The sequence below is a fragment of the Denticeps clupeoides genome, unplaced genomic scaffold, assembly GCF_900700375.1.
Source record: "Denticeps clupeoides unplaced genomic scaffold, fDenClu1.1, whole genome shotgun sequence".
Lineage (NCBI taxonomy): Eukaryota > Metazoa > Chordata > Actinopteri > Clupeiformes > Denticipitidae > Denticeps > Denticeps clupeoides.
Window position 1 is genome coordinate 57,780 of NW_021629815.1, and position 16,371 is coordinate 74,150.

The 16,371-nt window shown below is 38.7% G+C and overlaps 47 non-coding genes across 47 annotated transcripts; 33 read left to right on the plus strand and 14 right to left on the minus strand.

Annotated features, from left to right (window-relative positions):
• The first annotated feature begins 222 nt into the window (after positions 1-222).
• Positions 223-295, plus strand: trnav-aac (transfer RNA valine (anticodon AAC)). Its single transcript has one exon. It is a non-coding gene; the product is annotated as a tRNA-Val (tRNA).
• Positions 296-614: 319 nt separating this feature from the next.
• On the plus strand, positions 615-688 carry trnav-cac (transfer RNA valine (anticodon CAC)). Its single transcript has one exon. It is a non-coding gene; the product is annotated as a tRNA-Val (tRNA).
• Positions 689-867: 179 nt separating this feature from the next.
• trnav-uac (transfer RNA valine (anticodon UAC)) lies at positions 868-939 on the minus strand. The gene has a single exon. It is a non-coding gene; the product is annotated as a tRNA-Val (tRNA).
• A 253-nt stretch (positions 940-1,192) lies between these two features.
• trnav-aac (transfer RNA valine (anticodon AAC)) lies at positions 1,193-1,265 on the plus strand. Its single transcript has one exon. It is a non-coding gene; the product is annotated as a tRNA-Val (tRNA).
• A 318-nt stretch (positions 1,266-1,583) lies between these two features.
• trnav-cac (transfer RNA valine (anticodon CAC)) lies at positions 1,584-1,656 on the plus strand. Its single transcript has one exon. It is a non-coding gene; the product is annotated as a tRNA-Val (tRNA).
• A 178-nt stretch (positions 1,657-1,834) lies between these two features.
• trnav-uac (transfer RNA valine (anticodon UAC)) lies at positions 1,835-1,907 on the minus strand. Its single transcript has one exon. It is a non-coding gene; the product is annotated as a tRNA-Val (tRNA).
• Positions 1,908-2,161: 254 nt separating this feature from the next.
• On the plus strand, positions 2,162-2,234 carry trnav-aac (transfer RNA valine (anticodon AAC)). The gene has a single exon. It is a non-coding gene; the product is annotated as a tRNA-Val (tRNA).
• Positions 2,235-2,552: 318 nt separating this feature from the next.
• trnav-cac (transfer RNA valine (anticodon CAC)) lies at positions 2,553-2,625 on the plus strand. The gene has a single exon. It is a non-coding gene; the product is annotated as a tRNA-Val (tRNA).
• Positions 2,626-2,805: 180 nt separating this feature from the next.
• On the minus strand, positions 2,806-2,878 carry trnav-uac (transfer RNA valine (anticodon UAC)). Its single transcript has one exon. It is a non-coding gene; the product is annotated as a tRNA-Val (tRNA).
• A 253-nt stretch (positions 2,879-3,131) lies between these two features.
• trnav-aac (transfer RNA valine (anticodon AAC)) lies at positions 3,132-3,204 on the plus strand. Its single transcript has one exon. It is a non-coding gene; the product is annotated as a tRNA-Val (tRNA).
• Positions 3,205-3,524: 320 nt separating this feature from the next.
• On the plus strand, positions 3,525-3,597 carry trnav-cac (transfer RNA valine (anticodon CAC)). Its single transcript has one exon. It is a non-coding gene; the product is annotated as a tRNA-Val (tRNA).
• A 181-nt stretch (positions 3,598-3,778) lies between these two features.
• trnav-uac (transfer RNA valine (anticodon UAC)) lies at positions 3,779-3,851 on the minus strand. Its single transcript has one exon. It is a non-coding gene; the product is annotated as a tRNA-Val (tRNA).
• A 256-nt stretch (positions 3,852-4,107) lies between these two features.
• trnav-aac (transfer RNA valine (anticodon AAC)) lies at positions 4,108-4,180 on the plus strand. The gene has a single exon. It is a non-coding gene; the product is annotated as a tRNA-Val (tRNA).
• Positions 4,181-4,499: 319 nt separating this feature from the next.
• trnav-cac (transfer RNA valine (anticodon CAC)) lies at positions 4,500-4,572 on the plus strand. The gene has a single exon. It is a non-coding gene; the product is annotated as a tRNA-Val (tRNA).
• Positions 4,573-4,752: 180 nt separating this feature from the next.
• trnav-uac (transfer RNA valine (anticodon UAC)) lies at positions 4,753-4,825 on the minus strand. Its single transcript has one exon. It is a non-coding gene; the product is annotated as a tRNA-Val (tRNA).
• Positions 4,826-5,081: 256 nt separating this feature from the next.
• trnav-aac (transfer RNA valine (anticodon AAC)) lies at positions 5,082-5,154 on the plus strand. Its single transcript has one exon. It is a non-coding gene; the product is annotated as a tRNA-Val (tRNA).
• Positions 5,155-5,473: 319 nt separating this feature from the next.
• trnav-cac (transfer RNA valine (anticodon CAC)) lies at positions 5,474-5,546 on the plus strand. Its single transcript has one exon. It is a non-coding gene; the product is annotated as a tRNA-Val (tRNA).
• A 180-nt stretch (positions 5,547-5,726) lies between these two features.
• Positions 5,727-5,799, minus strand: trnav-uac (transfer RNA valine (anticodon UAC)). The gene has a single exon. It is a non-coding gene; the product is annotated as a tRNA-Val (tRNA).
• Positions 5,800-6,053: 254 nt separating this feature from the next.
• Positions 6,054-6,126, plus strand: trnav-aac (transfer RNA valine (anticodon AAC)). The gene has a single exon. It is a non-coding gene; the product is annotated as a tRNA-Val (tRNA).
• A 319-nt stretch (positions 6,127-6,445) lies between these two features.
• trnav-cac (transfer RNA valine (anticodon CAC)) lies at positions 6,446-6,518 on the plus strand. The gene has a single exon. It is a non-coding gene; the product is annotated as a tRNA-Val (tRNA).
• Positions 6,519-6,698: 180 nt separating this feature from the next.
• trnav-uac (transfer RNA valine (anticodon UAC)) lies at positions 6,699-6,771 on the minus strand. The gene has a single exon. It is a non-coding gene; the product is annotated as a tRNA-Val (tRNA).
• A 254-nt stretch (positions 6,772-7,025) lies between these two features.
• Positions 7,026-7,098, plus strand: trnav-aac (transfer RNA valine (anticodon AAC)). Its single transcript has one exon. It is a non-coding gene; the product is annotated as a tRNA-Val (tRNA).
• Positions 7,099-7,416: 318 nt separating this feature from the next.
• trnav-cac (transfer RNA valine (anticodon CAC)) lies at positions 7,417-7,489 on the plus strand. The gene has a single exon. It is a non-coding gene; the product is annotated as a tRNA-Val (tRNA).
• A 180-nt stretch (positions 7,490-7,669) lies between these two features.
• Positions 7,670-7,742, minus strand: trnav-uac (transfer RNA valine (anticodon UAC)). The gene has a single exon. It is a non-coding gene; the product is annotated as a tRNA-Val (tRNA).
• Positions 7,743-7,996: 254 nt separating this feature from the next.
• trnav-aac (transfer RNA valine (anticodon AAC)) lies at positions 7,997-8,069 on the plus strand. Its single transcript has one exon. It is a non-coding gene; the product is annotated as a tRNA-Val (tRNA).
• A 320-nt stretch (positions 8,070-8,389) lies between these two features.
• On the plus strand, positions 8,390-8,462 carry trnav-cac (transfer RNA valine (anticodon CAC)). Its single transcript has one exon. It is a non-coding gene; the product is annotated as a tRNA-Val (tRNA).
• Positions 8,463-8,971: 509 nt separating this feature from the next.
• trnav-aac (transfer RNA valine (anticodon AAC)) lies at positions 8,972-9,044 on the plus strand. Its single transcript has one exon. It is a non-coding gene; the product is annotated as a tRNA-Val (tRNA).
• A 319-nt stretch (positions 9,045-9,363) lies between these two features.
• On the plus strand, positions 9,364-9,436 carry trnav-cac (transfer RNA valine (anticodon CAC)). The gene has a single exon. It is a non-coding gene; the product is annotated as a tRNA-Val (tRNA).
• A 180-nt stretch (positions 9,437-9,616) lies between these two features.
• On the minus strand, positions 9,617-9,689 carry trnav-uac (transfer RNA valine (anticodon UAC)). The gene has a single exon. It is a non-coding gene; the product is annotated as a tRNA-Val (tRNA).
• A 255-nt stretch (positions 9,690-9,944) lies between these two features.
• trnav-aac (transfer RNA valine (anticodon AAC)) lies at positions 9,945-10,017 on the plus strand. Its single transcript has one exon. It is a non-coding gene; the product is annotated as a tRNA-Val (tRNA).
• A 318-nt stretch (positions 10,018-10,335) lies between these two features.
• On the plus strand, positions 10,336-10,408 carry trnav-cac (transfer RNA valine (anticodon CAC)). The gene has a single exon. It is a non-coding gene; the product is annotated as a tRNA-Val (tRNA).
• Positions 10,409-10,588: 180 nt separating this feature from the next.
• On the minus strand, positions 10,589-10,661 carry trnav-uac (transfer RNA valine (anticodon UAC)). Its single transcript has one exon. It is a non-coding gene; the product is annotated as a tRNA-Val (tRNA).
• A 254-nt stretch (positions 10,662-10,915) lies between these two features.
• Positions 10,916-10,988, plus strand: trnav-aac (transfer RNA valine (anticodon AAC)). Its single transcript has one exon. It is a non-coding gene; the product is annotated as a tRNA-Val (tRNA).
• Positions 10,989-11,307: 319 nt separating this feature from the next.
• On the plus strand, positions 11,308-11,380 carry trnav-cac (transfer RNA valine (anticodon CAC)). Its single transcript has one exon. It is a non-coding gene; the product is annotated as a tRNA-Val (tRNA).
• Positions 11,381-11,560: 180 nt separating this feature from the next.
• On the minus strand, positions 11,561-11,633 carry trnav-uac (transfer RNA valine (anticodon UAC)). Its single transcript has one exon. It is a non-coding gene; the product is annotated as a tRNA-Val (tRNA).
• Positions 11,634-11,887: 254 nt separating this feature from the next.
• trnav-aac (transfer RNA valine (anticodon AAC)) lies at positions 11,888-11,960 on the plus strand. The gene has a single exon. It is a non-coding gene; the product is annotated as a tRNA-Val (tRNA).
• A 320-nt stretch (positions 11,961-12,280) lies between these two features.
• trnav-cac (transfer RNA valine (anticodon CAC)) lies at positions 12,281-12,353 on the plus strand. Its single transcript has one exon. It is a non-coding gene; the product is annotated as a tRNA-Val (tRNA).
• A 507-nt stretch (positions 12,354-12,860) lies between these two features.
• trnav-aac (transfer RNA valine (anticodon AAC)) lies at positions 12,861-12,932 on the plus strand. The gene has a single exon. It is a non-coding gene; the product is annotated as a tRNA-Val (tRNA).
• A 598-nt stretch (positions 12,933-13,530) lies between these two features.
• Positions 13,531-13,603, plus strand: trnav-cac (transfer RNA valine (anticodon CAC)). Its single transcript has one exon. It is a non-coding gene; the product is annotated as a tRNA-Val (tRNA).
• A 180-nt stretch (positions 13,604-13,783) lies between these two features.
• trnav-uac (transfer RNA valine (anticodon UAC)) lies at positions 13,784-13,856 on the minus strand. Its single transcript has one exon. It is a non-coding gene; the product is annotated as a tRNA-Val (tRNA).
• A 254-nt stretch (positions 13,857-14,110) lies between these two features.
• Positions 14,111-14,183, plus strand: trnav-aac (transfer RNA valine (anticodon AAC)). The gene has a single exon. It is a non-coding gene; the product is annotated as a tRNA-Val (tRNA).
• A 319-nt stretch (positions 14,184-14,502) lies between these two features.
• On the plus strand, positions 14,503-14,575 carry trnav-cac (transfer RNA valine (anticodon CAC)). Its single transcript has one exon. It is a non-coding gene; the product is annotated as a tRNA-Val (tRNA).
• A 180-nt stretch (positions 14,576-14,755) lies between these two features.
• Positions 14,756-14,828, minus strand: trnav-uac (transfer RNA valine (anticodon UAC)). The gene has a single exon. It is a non-coding gene; the product is annotated as a tRNA-Val (tRNA).
• A 254-nt stretch (positions 14,829-15,082) lies between these two features.
• trnav-aac (transfer RNA valine (anticodon AAC)) lies at positions 15,083-15,155 on the plus strand. The gene has a single exon. It is a non-coding gene; the product is annotated as a tRNA-Val (tRNA).
• Positions 15,156-15,474: 319 nt separating this feature from the next.
• Positions 15,475-15,547, plus strand: trnav-cac (transfer RNA valine (anticodon CAC)). The gene has a single exon. It is a non-coding gene; the product is annotated as a tRNA-Val (tRNA).
• Positions 15,548-15,727: 180 nt separating this feature from the next.
• Positions 15,728-15,800, minus strand: trnav-uac (transfer RNA valine (anticodon UAC)). The gene has a single exon. It is a non-coding gene; the product is annotated as a tRNA-Val (tRNA).
• A 253-nt stretch (positions 15,801-16,053) lies between these two features.
• On the plus strand, positions 16,054-16,126 carry trnav-aac (transfer RNA valine (anticodon AAC)). Its single transcript has one exon. It is a non-coding gene; the product is annotated as a tRNA-Val (tRNA).
• Positions 16,127-16,371: the final 245 nt, after the last annotated feature.

Consider the following 16,371-nt stretch of genomic DNA (forward strand, 5'->3'; position numbering starts at 1 on the left):
ACCAGGTGCTCCAAAATGTATCCTTGCCATACAACGAATTTTGTTTAATTGTATGACCTTGTGCTAAGAATTAAATTTAATTGAAACAATGAACAATAAGCAAGTTACCTTTGTGGTTTATTTCATTTGGATATTTTTCTTTAAGGACTGGATATCTGAGGCCCCAAACAAGTTTGATCTTGTTTTTACCAGTTCTATAGAGAACCTGTGCTGTCATGTCAGGTTTCTGTGGTGTAGTGGTTATCACGTTCGCATAACAAGCGAAAAGTTCTCGGTTCGATACCGAGCAGAAACAATCCCTGTTTTTCCTTTGCATTAAAATACTGACTCCCAGCAAAGCATCAAGCAGCTATGCAAGTGGCTGTCATTGCTTTGTTTCGTAAAACACAACACTGTCCATATTAATCCTGTAGAGTGCAATCAGTCTGCGCTCTGAAGTGATCTTAAATGAAACACAAAAGGTCAAGCAAACTAGATTTTGTTTTTTAATTCCTCTGGGCATTTTTCTTTCTTTATTATACAATATGCAATGCATCCTAAACAATGCATATTATACAATGCAAAACGTTGGGTCTTAGTTTGAGAATCTTTTTGAACGTATTGGCCATATCCAAGTTTCTGTAGTGTAGTGGTTATCAACGTTCGCCTCACACGCGAAAGGTCCTCGGTTCGAAACCGGGCAGAAACAGCTTTTGTTTTTTTGTTTTGCACAAGGAGGCTTAAGAAGATATTTTGGTTTTGAGTGATTGCAAATTGTAACAAAGTATGCTGGTCTGGCTTTAAACTGGGCAGAAATGACATCATGTTTTCTGAGTACATTGACAAGTTGTTTTTCCAAAACTGTAAACAAAGACCAAAAAAAAAGCATGTTTCTGCCGGTTTCGAACCGAGAACCTCTCGCGTGTAAAGCAAATGTGATGACCACTACACTACAGAAACTCACAAGCCCATTGTCTGTTGGAATCACGTTTACCAGGTGCTCCAAATGTATCCTTGCCACACAACGAATCTTGTTTAATTGTATGACCTTGTGCTAAGAATTTAATTTAATTGAAACAATGAACAATAAGCAAGTTACCTTTGTGGTTTATTTCATTTGGATAATTTTCTTTAAGGACTTGATATCTGAGGCCCCAAACAAGTTTGATCTTGTTTTTACCAGTTCTATAGAGAACCTGTGCTGTCATGTCAGGTTTCTGTGGTGTAGTGGTTATCACGTTCGCCTAACACGCGAAAGGTCCTCGGTTCGATACCGAGCAGAAACAATCCCTGTTTTTCTTTTGCATTATAATACTGACTCCCAGCAAAGCATCAAGCAGCTATGCAAGTGGCTGTCATTGCTTTGTTTCGTAAAACACAACACTGTCCATATTAATCCTGTAGAGTGCAATCATTCTGCGCTCTGAAGTGATCTTAAATGAAACACAAAAGGTCAAGCAAACTAGTTTGTTTTTTGAAATCCTCTGGGCATTTTTCTTTCTTTATTATAAAATGCAAAGCATCCTAAACAATGCATATTACACAATGCAAAAACGTTGGGTCTTAGTTTGAGAATCTTTTGAAACGTATTGTGCCATATCCAAGTTTCTGTAGTGTAGTGGTTATCACGTTCGCCTCACACGCGAAAGGTCCTCGGTTCGAAACCGGGCAGAAACAGCTTTTGTTTTTTTGTTTTGCACAAGGAGGCTTAAGAAGGTATTTTGGATTTGAGTGATTGCAAATTGTAACAAAGTATGCTGGTCTGGCTTTAAACTGGGCAGAAATGACATCATGTTTTCTGAGTACATTGACAAGTTGTTTTTCCAAAACTGTAAACAAAGACCAAAAAAAAGCATGTTTCTGCCCGGTTTCGAACCGAGGACCTCTCGCGTGTAAAGCGAATGTGATGACCACTACACTACAGAAACTCACAAGCCCATTGTCTGTTGGAATCACGTTTACCAGGTGCTCCAAAATGTATCCTTGCCACACAACGAATCTTGTTTAATTGTATGACCTTGTGCTAAGAATTTAATTCAATTGAAACAATGAACAATAAGCAAGTTACCTTTGTGGTTTATTTCATTTGGATATTTTTCTTTAAGGACTGGATATCTGAGGCCCCAAACAAGTTTGATCTTGTTTTTACCAGTTCTATAGAGAACCTGTGCTGTCATGTCAGGTTTCTGTGGTGTAGTGGTTATCACGTTCGCCTAACACGCGAAAGGTCCTCGGTTCGATACCGAGCAGAAACAATCCCTGTTTTTCCTTTGCATTAAAATACTGACTCCCAGCAAAGCATCAAGCAGCTATGCAAGTGGCTGTCATTGCTTTGTTTCGTAAAACACAACACTGTCCATATTAATCCTGTAGAGTGCAATCAGTCTGCGCTCTGAAGTGATCTTAAATGAAACACAAAAGGTCAAGCAAACTAGTTTTGTTTTTTGAAATCCTCTGGGCATTTTTCTTTCTTTATTATAAAATGCAAGCATCCTAAACAATGCATATTATACAATGCAAAAACGTTGGGTCTTAGTTTGAGAATCTTTTTGAACGTATTGTGCCATATCCAAGTTTCTGTAGTGTAGTGGTTATCACGTTCGCCTCACACGCGAAAGGTCCTCGGTTCGAAACCGGGCAGAAACAGCTTTTGTTTTTTTGTTTTGCACAAGGAGGCTTAAGAAGGTATTTTGGATTTGAGTGATTGCAAATTGTAACAAAGTATGCTGGTCTGGCTTTAAACTGGGCAGAAATGACATCATGTTTTCTGAGTACATTGACAAGTTGTTTTTCCAAAACTGTAAACAAAGACCAAAAAAAAAAGCATGTTTCTGCCCGGTTTCGAACCGAGGACCTCTCGCGTGTAAAGCGAATGTGATGACCACTACACTACAGAAACTCACAAGCCCATTGTCTGTTGGAATCACGTTTACCAGGTGCTCCAAAATGTATCCTTGCCACACAACGAATTTTGTTTAATTGAATGACCTTGTGCTAAGAATTTAATTCATTGAAACAATGAACAATAAGCAAGTTTCCTTTGTGGTTTATTTCATTTGGATATTTTTCTTTAAGGACTGGATATCTGAGGCCCCAAACAAGTTTGATCTTGTTTTTACCAGTTCTATAGAGAAACTGTGCTGTCATGTCAGGTTTCTGTGGTGTAGTGGTTATCACGTTCGCCTAACACGCGAAAGGTCCTCGGTTCGATACCGAGCAGAAACAATCCCTGTTTTTCTTTTGCATTATAATACTGACTCCCAGCAAAGCATCAAGCAGCTATGCAAGTGGCTGTCATTGCTTTGTTTCGTAAAACACAACACTGTCCATATTAATCCTGTAGAGTGCAATCAGTCTGCGCTCTGAAGTGATCTTAAATGAAACACAAAAGGTCAAGCAAACTAGTTTTGTTTTTTGAAATCCTCTGGGCATTTTTCTTTCTTTATTATAAAATGCAAAGCATTCTTAAACAATGCATATTATACAATGCAAAAACGTTGGGTCTTAGTTTGAGAATCTTTTTGAACCTATTGTGCCATATCCAAGTTTCTGTAGTGTAGTGGTTATCACGTTCGCCTCACACGCGAAAGGTCCTCGGTTCGAAACCGGGCAGAAACAGCTTTTGTTTTTTTTGTTTTGCACAAGGAGGCTTAAGAAGGTATTTTGGATTTGAGTGATTGCAAATTGTAACAAAGTATGCTGGTCTGGCTTTAAACTGGGCAGAAATGACATCATGTTTTCTGAGTACATTGACAAGTTGTTTTTCCAAAACTGTAAACAAAGACCAAAAAAAAAAGCATGTTTCTGCCCGGTTTCGAACCGAGGACCTCTCGCGTGTAAAGCGAATGTGATGACCACTACACTACAGAAACTCACAAGCCCATTGTCTGTTGGAATCACGTTTACCAGGTGCTCCAAAATGTATCCTTGCCACACAACGAATCTTGTTTAATTGTATGACCTTGTGCTAAGAATTTAATTCAATTGAAACAATGAACAATAAGCAAGTTTACCTTTGTGGTTTATTTCATTTGGATATTTTTCTTTAAGGACTGGATATCTGAGGCCCCAAACAAGTTTGATCTTGTTTTTACCAGTTCTATAGAGAACCTGTGCTGTACATGTCAGGTTTCTGTGGTGTAGTGGTTATCACGTTCGCCTAACACGCGAAAGGTCCTCGGTTCGATACCGAGCAGAAACAATCCCTGTTTTTCTTTTGCATTATAATACTGACTCCCAGCAAAGCATCAAGCAGCTATGCAAGTGGCTGTCATTGCTTTGTTTCGTAAAACACAACACTGTCCATATTAATCCTGTAGAGTGCAATCAGTCTGCGCTCTGAAGTGATCTTAAATGAAACACAAAAGGTCAAGCAAACTAGTTTTGTTTTTTGAAATCCTCTGGGCATTTTTCTTTCTTTATTATACAATGCAAAGCATCCTAAACAATGCATATTATACAATGCAAAAACGTTGGGTCTTAGTTTGAGAATCTTTTTGAACCTATTGTGCCATATCCAAGTTTCTGTAGTGTAGTGGTTATCACGTTCGCCTCACACGCGAAAGGTCCTCGGTTCGAAACCGGGCAGAAACAGCTTTTGTTTTTTTGTTTTGCACAAGGAGGCTTAAGAAGGTATTTTGGATTTGAGTGATTGCAAATTGTAACAAAGTATGCTGGTCTGGCTTTAAACTGGGCAGAAATGACATCATGTTTTCTGAGTACATTGACAAGTTGTTTTTCCAAAACTGTAAACAAAGACCAAAAAAAAAAGCATGTTTCTGCCCGGTTTCGAACCGAGGACCTCTCGCGTGTAAAGCGAATGTGATGACCACTACACTACAGAAACTCACAAGCCCATTGTCTGTTGGAATCACGTTTACCAGGTGCTCGAAAAAATGTATCCTTGCCACACAACGAATCTTGTTTAATTGAATGACCTTGTGCTAAGAATTTAATTCATTTGAAACAATGAACAATAAGCAAGTTACCTTTGTGGTTTATTTCATTTGGATATTTTTCTTTAAGGACTGGATATCTGAAGCCCCAAACAAGTTTGATCTTGTTTTTACCAGTTCTATAGAGAACCTGTGCTGTCATGTCAGGTTTCTGTGGTGTAGTGGTTATCACGTTCGCCTAACACGCGAAAGGTCCTCGGTTCGATACCGAGCAGAAACAATCCCTGTTTTTCTTTTGCATTATAATACTGACTCCCAGCAAAGCATCAAGCAGCTATGCAAGTGGCTGTCATTGCTTTGTTTCGTAAAACACAACACTGTCCATATTAATCCTGTAGAGTGCAATCAGTCTGCGCTCTGAAGTGATCTTAAATGAAACACAAAAGGTCAAGCAAACTAGTTTTGTTTTTTGAAATCCTCTGGGCATTTTTCTTTCTTTATTATAAAATGCAAAGCATCCTAAACAATGCATATTATACAATGCAAAAACGTTGGGTCTTAGTTTGAGAATCTTTTTGAACCTATTGTGCCATATCCAAGTTTCTGTAGTGTAGTGGTTATCACGTTCGCCTCACACGCGAAAGGTCCTCGGTTCGAAACCGGGCAGAAACAGCTTTTGTTTTTTTGTTTTGCACAAGGAGGCTTAAGAAGGTATTTTGGATTTGAGTGATTGCAAATTGTAACAAAGTATGCTGGTCTGGCTTTAAACTGGGCAGAAATGACATCATGTTTTCTGAGTACATTGACAAGTTGTTTTTCCAAAACTGTAAACAAAGACCAAAAAAAAAAGCATGTTTCTGCCCGGTTTCGAACCGAGGACCTCTCGCGTGTAAAGCGAATGTGATGACCACTACACTACAGAAACTCACAAGCCCATTGTCTGTTGGAATCACGTTTACCAGGTGCTCCAAAATGTATCCTTGCCACACAACGAATCTTGTTTAATTGTATGACCTTGTGCTAAGAATTTAATTCAATTGAAACAATGAACAATAAGCAAGTTACCTTTGTGGTTTATTTCATTTGGATATTTTTCTTTAAGGACTGGATATCTGAGGCCCCAAACAAGTTTGATCTTGTTTTTACCAGTTCTATAGAGAACCTGTGCTGACATGTCAGGTTTCTGTGGTGTAGTGGTTATCACGTTCGCCTAACACGCGAAAGGTCCTCGGTTCGATACCGAGCAGAAACAATCCCTGTTTTTCTTTTGCATTATAATACTGACTCCCAGCAAAGCATCAAGCAGCTATGCAAGTGGCTGTCATTGCTTTGTTTCGTAAAACACAACACTGTCCATATTAATCCTGTAGAGTGCAATCAGTCTGCGCTCTGAAGTGATCTTAAATGAAACACAAAAGGTCAAGCAAACTAGTTTTGTTTTTTGAAATCCTCTGGGCATTTTTCTTTCTTTATTATAAAATGCAAAGCATTCTAAACAATGCATATTATACAATGCAAAAACGTTGGGTCTTAGTTTGAGAATCTTTTTGAACCTATTGTGCCATATCCAAGTTTCTGTAGTGTAGTGGTTATCACGTTCGCCTCACACGCGAAAGGTCCTCGGTTCGAAACCGGGCAGAAACAGCTTTTGTTTTTTTGTTTTGCACAAGGAGGCTTAAGAAGGTATTTTGGATTTGAGTGATTGCAAATTGTAACAAAGTATGCTGGTCTGGCTTTAAACTGGGCAGAAATGACATCATGTTTTCTGAGTACATTGACAAGTTGTTTTTCCAAAACTGTAAACAAAGACCAAAAAAAAAAGCATGTTTCTGCCCGGTTTCGAACCGAGGACCTCTCGCGTGTAAAGCGAATGTGATGACCACTACACTACAGAAACTCACAAGCCCATTGTCTGTTGGAATCACGTTTACCAGGTGCTCCAAAATGTATCCTTGCCACACAACGAATCTTGTTTAATTGTATGACCTTGTGCTAAGAATTTAATTCAATTGAAACAATGAACAATAAGCAAGTTACCTTTGTGGTTTATTTCATTTGGATATTTTTCTTTAAGGACTGGATATCTGAGGCCCCAAACAAGTTTGATCTTGTTTTTACCAGTTCTATAGAGAACCTGTGCTGTCATGTCAGGTTTCTGTGGTGTAGTGGTTATCACGTTCGCCTAACACGCGAAAGGTCCTCGGTTCGATACCGAGCAGAAACAATCCCTGTTTTTCTTTGCATTATAATACTGACTCCCAGCAAAGCATCAAGCAGCTATGCAAGTGGCTGTCATTGCTTTGTTTCGTAAAACACAACACTGTCCATATTAATCCTGTAGAGTGCAATCAGTCTGCGCTCTGAAGTGATCTTAAATGAAACACAAAAGGTCAAGCAAACTAGTTTTGTTTTTTGAAATCCTCTGGGCATTTTTCTTTCTTTATTATAAAATGCAAAGCATCCTAAACAATGCATATTATACAATGCAAAAACGTTGGGTCTTAGTTTGAGAATCTTTTTGAACCTATTGTGCCATATCCAAGTTTCTGTAGTGTAGTGGTTATCACGTTCGCCTCACACGCGAAAGGTCCTCGGTTCGAAACCGGGCAGAAACAGCTTTTGTTTTTTTGTTTTGCACAAGGAGGCTTAAGAAGGTATTTTGGATTTGAGTGATTGCAAATTGTAACAAAGTATGCTGGTCTGGCTTTAAACTGGGCAGAAATGACATCATGTTTTCTGAGTACATTGACAAGTTGTTTTTCCAAAACTGTAAACAAAGACCAAAAAAAAAAGCATGTTTCTGCCCGGTTTCGAACCGAGGACCTCTCGCGTGTAAAGCGAATGTGATGACCACTACACTACAGAAACTCACAAGCCCATTGTCTGTTGGAATCACGTTTACCAGGTGCTCCAAAATGTATCCTTGCCACACAACGAATCTTGTTTAATTGTATGACCTTGTGCTAAGAATTTAATTCAATTGAAACAATGAACAATAAGCAAGTTTCCTTTGTGGTTTATTTCATTTGGATATTTTTCTTTAAGGACTGGATATCTGAGGCCCCAAACAAGTTTGATCTTGTTTTTACCAGTTCTATAGAGAACCTGTGCTGTCATGTCAGGTTTCTGTGGTGTAGTGGTTATCACGTTCGCCTAACACGCGAAAGGTCCTCGGTTCGATACCGAGCAGAAACAATCCCTGTTTTTCTTTTGCATTATAAAACTGACTCCCAGCAAAGCATCAAGCAGCTATGCAAGTGGCTGTCATTGCTTTGTTTCGTAAAACACAACACTGTCCATATTAATCCTGTAGAGTGCAATCAGTCTGCGCTCTGAAGTGATCTTAAATGAAACACAAAAGGTCAAGCAAACTAGATTTGTTTATTTGAAATCCTCTGGGCATTTTTCTTTCTTTATTATAAAATGCAAAGCATCCTAAACAATGCATATTATACAATGCAAAAACGTTGGGTCTTAGTTTGAGAATCTTTTTGAACCTATTGTGCCATATCCAAGTTTCTGTAGTGTAGTGGTTATCACGTTCGCCTCACACGCGAAAGGTCCTCGGTTCGAAACCGGGCAGAAACAGCTTTTGTTTTTTTGTTTTGCACAAGGAGGCTTAAGAAGGTATTTTGGATTTGAGTGATTGCAAATTGTAACAAAGTATGCTGGTCTGGCTTTAAACTGGGCAGAAATGACATCATGTTTTCTGAGTACATTGACAAGTTGTTTTTCCAAAACTGTAAACAAAGACCAAAAAAAAAAAGCATGTTTCTGCCCGGTTTCGGACGAAGGACCTCTCGTGTGTAAAGCGAATGTGATGACCACTACACTACAGAAACTCACAAGCCCATTGTCTGTTGGAATCACATTTACCAGGTGCTCCAAAATGTATCCTTGCCACACAACGAATCTTGTTTAATTGTATGACCTTGTGCTAAGAATTTAATTCAATTGAAACAATGAACAATAAGCAAGTTTCCTTTGTGGTTTATTTCATTTGGATATTTTTCTTTAAGGACTGGATATCTGAGGCCCCAAACAAGTTTGATCTTGTTTTTACCAGTTCTATAGAGAAACTGTGCTGTACATGTCAGGTTTCTGTGGTGTAGTGGTTATCACGTTCGCCTAACACGCGAAAGGTCCTCGGTTCGATACCGAGCAGAAACAATCCCTGTTTTTCTTTTGCATTATAATACTGACTCCCAGCAAAGCATCAAGCAGCTATGCAAGTGGCTGTCATTGCTTTGTTTCGTAAAACACAACACTGTCCATATTAATCCTGTAGAGTGCAATCAGTCTGCGCTCTGAAGTGATCTTAAATGAAACACAAAAGGTCAAGCAAACTAGTTTTGTTTTTTGAAATCCTCTGGGCATTTTTCTTTCTTTATTATAAAATGCAAAGCATCCTAAACAATGCATATTATACAATGCAAAAACGTTGGGTCTTAGTTTGAGAATCTTTTTGAACGTATTGTGCCATATCCAAGTTTCTGTAGTGTAGTGGTTATCACGTTCGCCTCACACGCGAAAGGTCCTCGGTTCGAAACCGGGCAGAAAGAGCTTTTGTTTTTTTGTTTTGCACAAGGAGGCTTAAGAAGATATTTTGGTTTTGAGTGATTGCAAATTGTAACAAAGTATGCTGGTCTGGCTTTAAACTGGGCAGAAATGACATCATGTTTTCTGAGTACATTGACAAGTTGTTTTTCCAAAACTGTAAACAAAGACCAAAAAAAAAAGCATGTTTCTGCCCGGTTTCGAACCGAGGACCTCTCGCGTGTAAAGCGAATGTGATGACCACTACACTACAGAAACTCACAAGCCCATTGTCTGTTGGAATCACGTTTACCAGGTGCTCCAAAATGTATCCTTGCCACACAACGAATCTTGTTTAATTGTATGACCTTGTGCTAAGAATTTAATTCAATTGAAACAATGAACAATAAGCAAGTTTCCTTTGTGGTTTATTTCATTTGGATATTTTTCTTTAAGGACTGGATATCTGAGGCCCCAAACAAGTTTGATCTTGTTTTTACCAGTTCTATAGAGAACCTGTCCTGTACATGTCAGGTTTCTGTGGTGTAGTGGTTATCACGTTCGCCTAACACGCGAAAGGTCCTCGGTTTGATACCGAGCAGAAACAATCCCTGTTTTTCTTTTGCATTATAATACTGACTCCCAGCAAAGCATCAAGCAGCTATGCAAGTGGCTGTCATTGCTTTGTTTCGTAAAACACAACACTGTCCATATTAATCCTGTAGAGTGCAATCAGTCTGCGCTCTGAAGTGATCTTAAATGAAACACAAAAGGTCAAGCAAACTAGTTTGTTTTTTGAAATCCTCTGGGCATTTTTCTTTCTTTATTATAAAATGCAATGCATCCTAAACAATGCATATTATACAATGCAAAAACGTTGGGTCTTAGTTTGAGAATCTTTTTGAACGTATTGTGCCATATCCAAGTTTCTGTAGTGTAGTGGTTATCACGTTCGCCTCACACGCGAAAGGTCCTCGGTTCGAAACCGGGCAGAAACAGCTTTTGTTTTTTTGTTTTGCACAAGGAGGCTTAAGAAGGTATTTTGGATTTGAGTGATTGCAAATTGTAACAAAGTATGCTGGTCTGGCTTTAAACTGGGCAGAAATGACATCATGTTTTCTGAGTACATTGACAAGTTGTTTTTCCAAAACTGTAAACAAAGACCAAAAAAAAAAGCATGTTTCTGCCCGGTTTCGAACCGAGGACCTCTCGCGTGTAAAGCGAATGTGATGACCACTACACTACAGAAACTCACAAGTCCATTGTCGGTTGGAATCACGTTTACTAGGTGCTCCAAAATGTATCCTTGCCACACAACGAATCTTGTTTAATTGTATGACCTTGTGCTAAGAATTTAATTCAATTGAAACAATGAACAATAAGCAAGTTACCTTTGTGGTTTATTTCATTTGGATATTTTTCTTTAAGGACTGGATATCTGAGGCCCCAAACAAGTTTGATCTTGTTTTTACCAGTTCTATAGAGAACCTGTGCTGTCATGTCAGGTTTCTGTGGTGTAGTGGTTATCACGTTCGCCTAACACGCGAAAGGTCCTCGGTTCGATACCGAGCAGAAACAATCCCTGTTTTTCTTTTGCATTATAATACTGACTCCCAGCAAAGCATCAAGCAGCTATGCAAGTGGCTGTCATTGCTTTGTTTCGTAAAACACAACACTGTCCATATTAATCCTGTAGAGTGCAATCAGTCTGCGCTCTGAAGTGATCTTAAATGAAACACAAAAGGTCAAGCAAACTAGTTTTGTTTTTTGAAATCCTCTGGGCATTTTTCTTTCTTTATTATAAAATGCAAAGCATCCTAAACAATGCATATTATACAATGCAAAAACGTTGGGTCTTAGTTTGAGAATCTTTTTGAACCTATTGTGCCATATCCAAGTTTCTGTAGTGTAGTGGTTATCACGTTCGCCTCACACGCGAAAGGTCCTCGGTTCGAAACCGGGCAGAAACAGCTTTTGTTTTTTTGTTTTGCACAAGGAGGCTTAAGAAGGTATTTTGGATTTGAGTGATTGCAAATTGTAACAAAGTATGCTGGTCTGGCTTTAAACTGGGCAGAAATGACATCATGTTTTCTGAGTACATTGACAAGTTGTTTTTCCAAAACTGTAAACAAAGACCAAAAAAAAAAGCATGTTTCTGCCCGGTTTCGAACCGAGGACCTCTCGCGTGTAAAGCGAATGTGATGACCACTACACTACAGAAACTCACAAGCCCATTGTCTGTTGGAATCACGTTTACCAGGTGCTCCAAAATGTATCCTTGCCACACAACGAATTTTGTTTAATTGTATGACCTTGTGCTAAGAATTTAATTCAATTGAAACAATGAACAATAAGCAAGTTTCCTTTGTGGTTTATTTCATTTGGATATTTTTCTTTAAGGACTGGATATCTGAGGCCCCAAACAAGTTTGATCTTGTTTTTACCAGTTCTATAGAGAACCTGTGCTGACATGTCAGGTTTCTGTGGTGTAGTGGTTATCACGTTCGCCTAACACGCGAAAGGTCCTCGGTTCGATACCGAGCAGAAACAATCCCTGTTTTTCTTTTGCATTATAATACTGACTCCCAGCAAAGCATCAAGCAGCTATGCAAGTGGCTGTCATTGCTTTGTTTCGTAAAACACAACACTGTCCATATTAATCCTGTAGAGTGCAATCAGTCTGCGCTCTGAAGTGATCTTAAATGAAACACAAAAGGTCAAGCAAACTAGTTTTGTTTTTTGAAATCCTCTGGGCATTTTTCTTTCTTTATTATAAAATGCAAAGCATCCTAAACAATGCATATTATACAATGCAAAAACGTTGGGTCTTAGTTTGAGAATCTTTTTGAACCGTATTGTGCCATATCCAAGTTTCTGTAGTGTAGTGGTTATCACGTTCGCCTCACACGCGAAAGGTCCTCGGTTCGAAACCGGGCAGAAACAGCTTTTGTTTTTTTGTTTTGCACAAGGAGGCTTAAGAAGGTATTTTGGATTTGAGTGATTGCAAATTGTAACAAAGTATGCTGGTCTGGCTTTAAACTGGGCAGAAATGACATCATGTTTTCTGAGTACATTGACAAGTTGTTTTTCCAAAACTGTAAACAAAGACCAAAAAAAAAAGCATGTTTCTGCCCGGTTTCTGACCGAGGACCTCTCTCGTGTAAAGCGAATGTGATGACCACTACACTACAGAAACTCACAAGCCCATTGTCTGTTGGAATCAAATTTACCAGGTGCTCCAAAATGTATCCTTGCCACACAACGAATCTTGTTTAATTGTATGACCTTGTGCTAAGAATTTAATTCAATTGAAACAATGAACAATAAGCAAGTTTCCTTTGTGGTTTATTTCATTTGGATATTTTTCTTTAAGGACTGGATATCTGAGGCCCCAAACAAGTTTGATCTTGTTTTTACTAGTTCTATAGAGAACCTGTGCTGACAAGTCAGGTTTCTGTGGTGTAGTGGTTATCACGTTCGCCTAACACTCGAATTTCCTCGGTTCGATACCGAGCAGAAACAACCCCTGTTTTTCTTTTGCATTAACAAAACTGACTCCCAGCAAAGCATCAAGCAGCTATGCAAGTGGCTGTCATTGCTTTGTTTCGTAAAACACAACACTGTCCATATTAATCCTGTAGAGTGCAATCAGTCTGCGCTCTGAAGTGATTTTAAATGAAACACAAAAGGTCAAGCAAACTAGTTTTGTTTTTTGAAATCCTCTGGGCATTTTTCTTTCTTTATTATAAAATGCAAAGCATCCTAAACAATGCATATTATACAATGCAAAAACGTTGGGTCTTAGTTTGAGAATCTTTTTGAACGTATTGTGCCATATCCAAGTTTCTGTAGCAGCTATGCAAGTGGCTGTCATTGCTTTGTTTCGTAAAACACAACACTGTCCATATTAATCCTGTAGAGTGCAATCAGTCTGCGCTCTGAAGTGATCTTAAATGAAACACAAAAGGTCAAGCAAACTAGATTTGTTTATTTAAATTTTCTGGGCATTTTTCTTTCTTTATTATACAATGCAAAGCATCCTAAACAATGCATATTACACAATGCAAAAACGTTGGGTCTTAGTTTGAGAATCTTTTTGAACGTATTGTGCCATATCCAAGTTTCTGTAGTGTAGTGGTTATCACGTTCGCCTCACACGCGAAAGGTCCTCGGTTCGAAACCGGGCAGAAACAGCTTTTGTTTTTTTGTTTTGCACAAGGAGGCTTAAGAAGGTATTTTGGATTTGAGTGATTGCAAATTGTAACAAAGTATGCTGGTCTGGCTTTAAACTGGGCAGAAATGACATCATGTTTTCTGAGTACATTGACAAGTTGTTTTTCCAAATCTGTAAACAAAGACCAAAAAAAAAAGCATGTTTCTGCCCGGTTTCGAACCGAGGACCTCTCGCGTGTAAAGCGAATGTGATGACCACTACACTACAGAAACTCACAAGCCCATTGTCTGTTGGAATCATGTTTACCAGGTGCTCCAAAATGTATCCTTGCCACACAACGAATCTTGTTTAATTGTATGACCTTGTGCTAAGAATTTAATTTAATTGAAACAATGAACAATAAGCAAGTTACCTTTGTGGTTTATTTCATTTGGATATTTTTCTTTAAGGACTGGATATCTGAGGCCCCAAACAAGTTTGATCTTGTTTTTACCAGTTCTATAGAGAACCTGTGCTTACATGTCAGGTTTCTGTGGTGTAGTGGTTATCACGTTCGCCTAACACGCGAAAGGTCCTCGGTTCGATACCGAGCAGAAACAATCCCTGTTTTTCTTTTGCATTATAATACTGACTCCCAGCAAAGCATCAAGCAGCTATGCAAGTGGCTGTCATTGCTTTGTTTCGTAAAACACAACACTGTCCATATTAATCCTGTAGAGTGCAATCAGTCTGCGCTCTGAAGTGATCTTAAATGAAACACAAAAGGTCAAGCAAACTAGTTTTGTTTTTTGAAATCCTCTGGGCATTTTTCTTTCTTTATTATAAAATGCAAAGCATCCTAAACAATGCATATTATACAATGCAAAAACGTTGGGTCTTAGTTTGAGAATCTTTTTGAACGTATTGTGCCATATCCAAGTTTCTGTAGTGTAGTGGTTATCACGTTCGCCTCACACGCGAAAGGTCCTCGGTTCGAAACCGGGCAGAAACAGCTTTTGTTTTTTTGTTTTGCACAAGGAGGCTTAAGAAGGTATTTTGGATTTGAGTGATTGCAAATTGTAACAAAGTATGCTGGTCTGGCTTTAAACTGGGCAGAAATGACATCATGTTTTCTGAGTACATTGACAAGTTGTTTTTCCAAAACTGTAAACAAAGACCAAAAAAAAAAGCATGTTTCTGCCCGGTTTCGAACCGAGGACCTCTCGCGTGTAAAGCGAATGTGATGACCACTACACTACAGAAACTCACAAGCCCATTGTCTGTTGGAATCACGTTTACCAGGTGCTCCAAAATGTATCCTTGCCACACAACGAATCTTGTTTAATTGTATGACCTTGTGCTAAGAATTTAATTTAATTGAAACAATGAACAATAAGCAAGTTACCTTTGTGGTTTATTTCATTTGGATATTTTTCTTTAAGGACTGGATATCTGAGGCCCCAAACAAGTTTGATCTTGTTTTTACCAGTTCTATAGAGAACCTGTGCTGTCATGTCAGGTTTCTGTGGTGTAGTGGTTATCACGTTCGCCTAACACGCGAAAGGTCCTCGGTTCGATACCGAGCAGAAACAATCCCTGTTTTTCTTTTGCATTATAATACTGACTCCCAGCAAAGCATCAAGCAGCTATGCAAGTGGCTGTCATTGCTTTGTTTCGTAAAACACAACACTGTCCATATTAATCCTGTAGAGTGCAATCAGTCTGCGCTCTGAAGTGATCTTAAATGAAACACAAAAGGTCAAGCAAACTAGTTTTGTTTTTTGAAATCCTCTGGGCATTTTTCTTTCTTTATTATAAAATGCAAAGCATCCTAAACAATGCATATTATACAATGCAAAAACGTTGGGTCTTAGTTTGAGAATCTTTTTGAACCTATTGTGCCATATCCAAGTTTCTGTAGTGTAGTGGTTATCACGTTCGCCTCACACGCGAAAGGTCCTCGGTTCGAAACCGGGCAGAAACAGCTTTTGTTTTTTTGTTTTGCACAAGGAGGCTTAAGAAGGTATTTTGGATTTGAGTGATTGCAAATTGTAACAAAGTATGCTGGTCTGGCTTTAAACTGGGCAGAAATGACATCATGTTTTCTGAGTACATTGACAAGTTGTTTTTCCAAAACTGTAAACAAAGACCAAAAAAAAAACCATGTTTCTGCCCGGTTTCGAACCGAGGACCTCTCGCGTGTAAAGCGAATGTGATGACCACTACACTACAGAAACTCACAAGCCCATTGTCTGTTGGAATCACGTTTACCAGGTGCTCCAAAATGTATCCTTGCCACACAACGAATCTTGTTTAATTGTATGACCTTGTGCTAAGAATTTAATTAATTGAAACAATGAACAATAAGCAAGTTACCTTTGTGGTTTATTTCATTTGGATATTTTTCTTTAAGGACTGGATATCTGAGGCCCCAAACAAGTTTGATCTTGTTTTTACCAGTTCTATAGAGAACCTGTGCTGTCATGTCAGGTTTCTGTGGTGTAGTGGTTATCACGTTCGCCTAACACGCGAAAGGTCCTCGGTTCGATACCGAGCAGAAACAATCCCTGTTTTTCCTTTGCATTATAATACTGACTCCCAGCAAAGCATCAAGCAGCTATGCAAGTGGCTGTCATTGCTTTGTTTCGTAAAACACAACACTGTCCATATTAATCCTGTAGAGTGCAATCAGTCTGCGCTCTGAAGTGATCTTAAATGAAACACAAAAGGTCAAGCAAACTAGTTTTGTTTTTTGAAATCCTCTGGGCATTTTTCTTTCTTTATTATAAAATGCAAAGCATCCTAAAC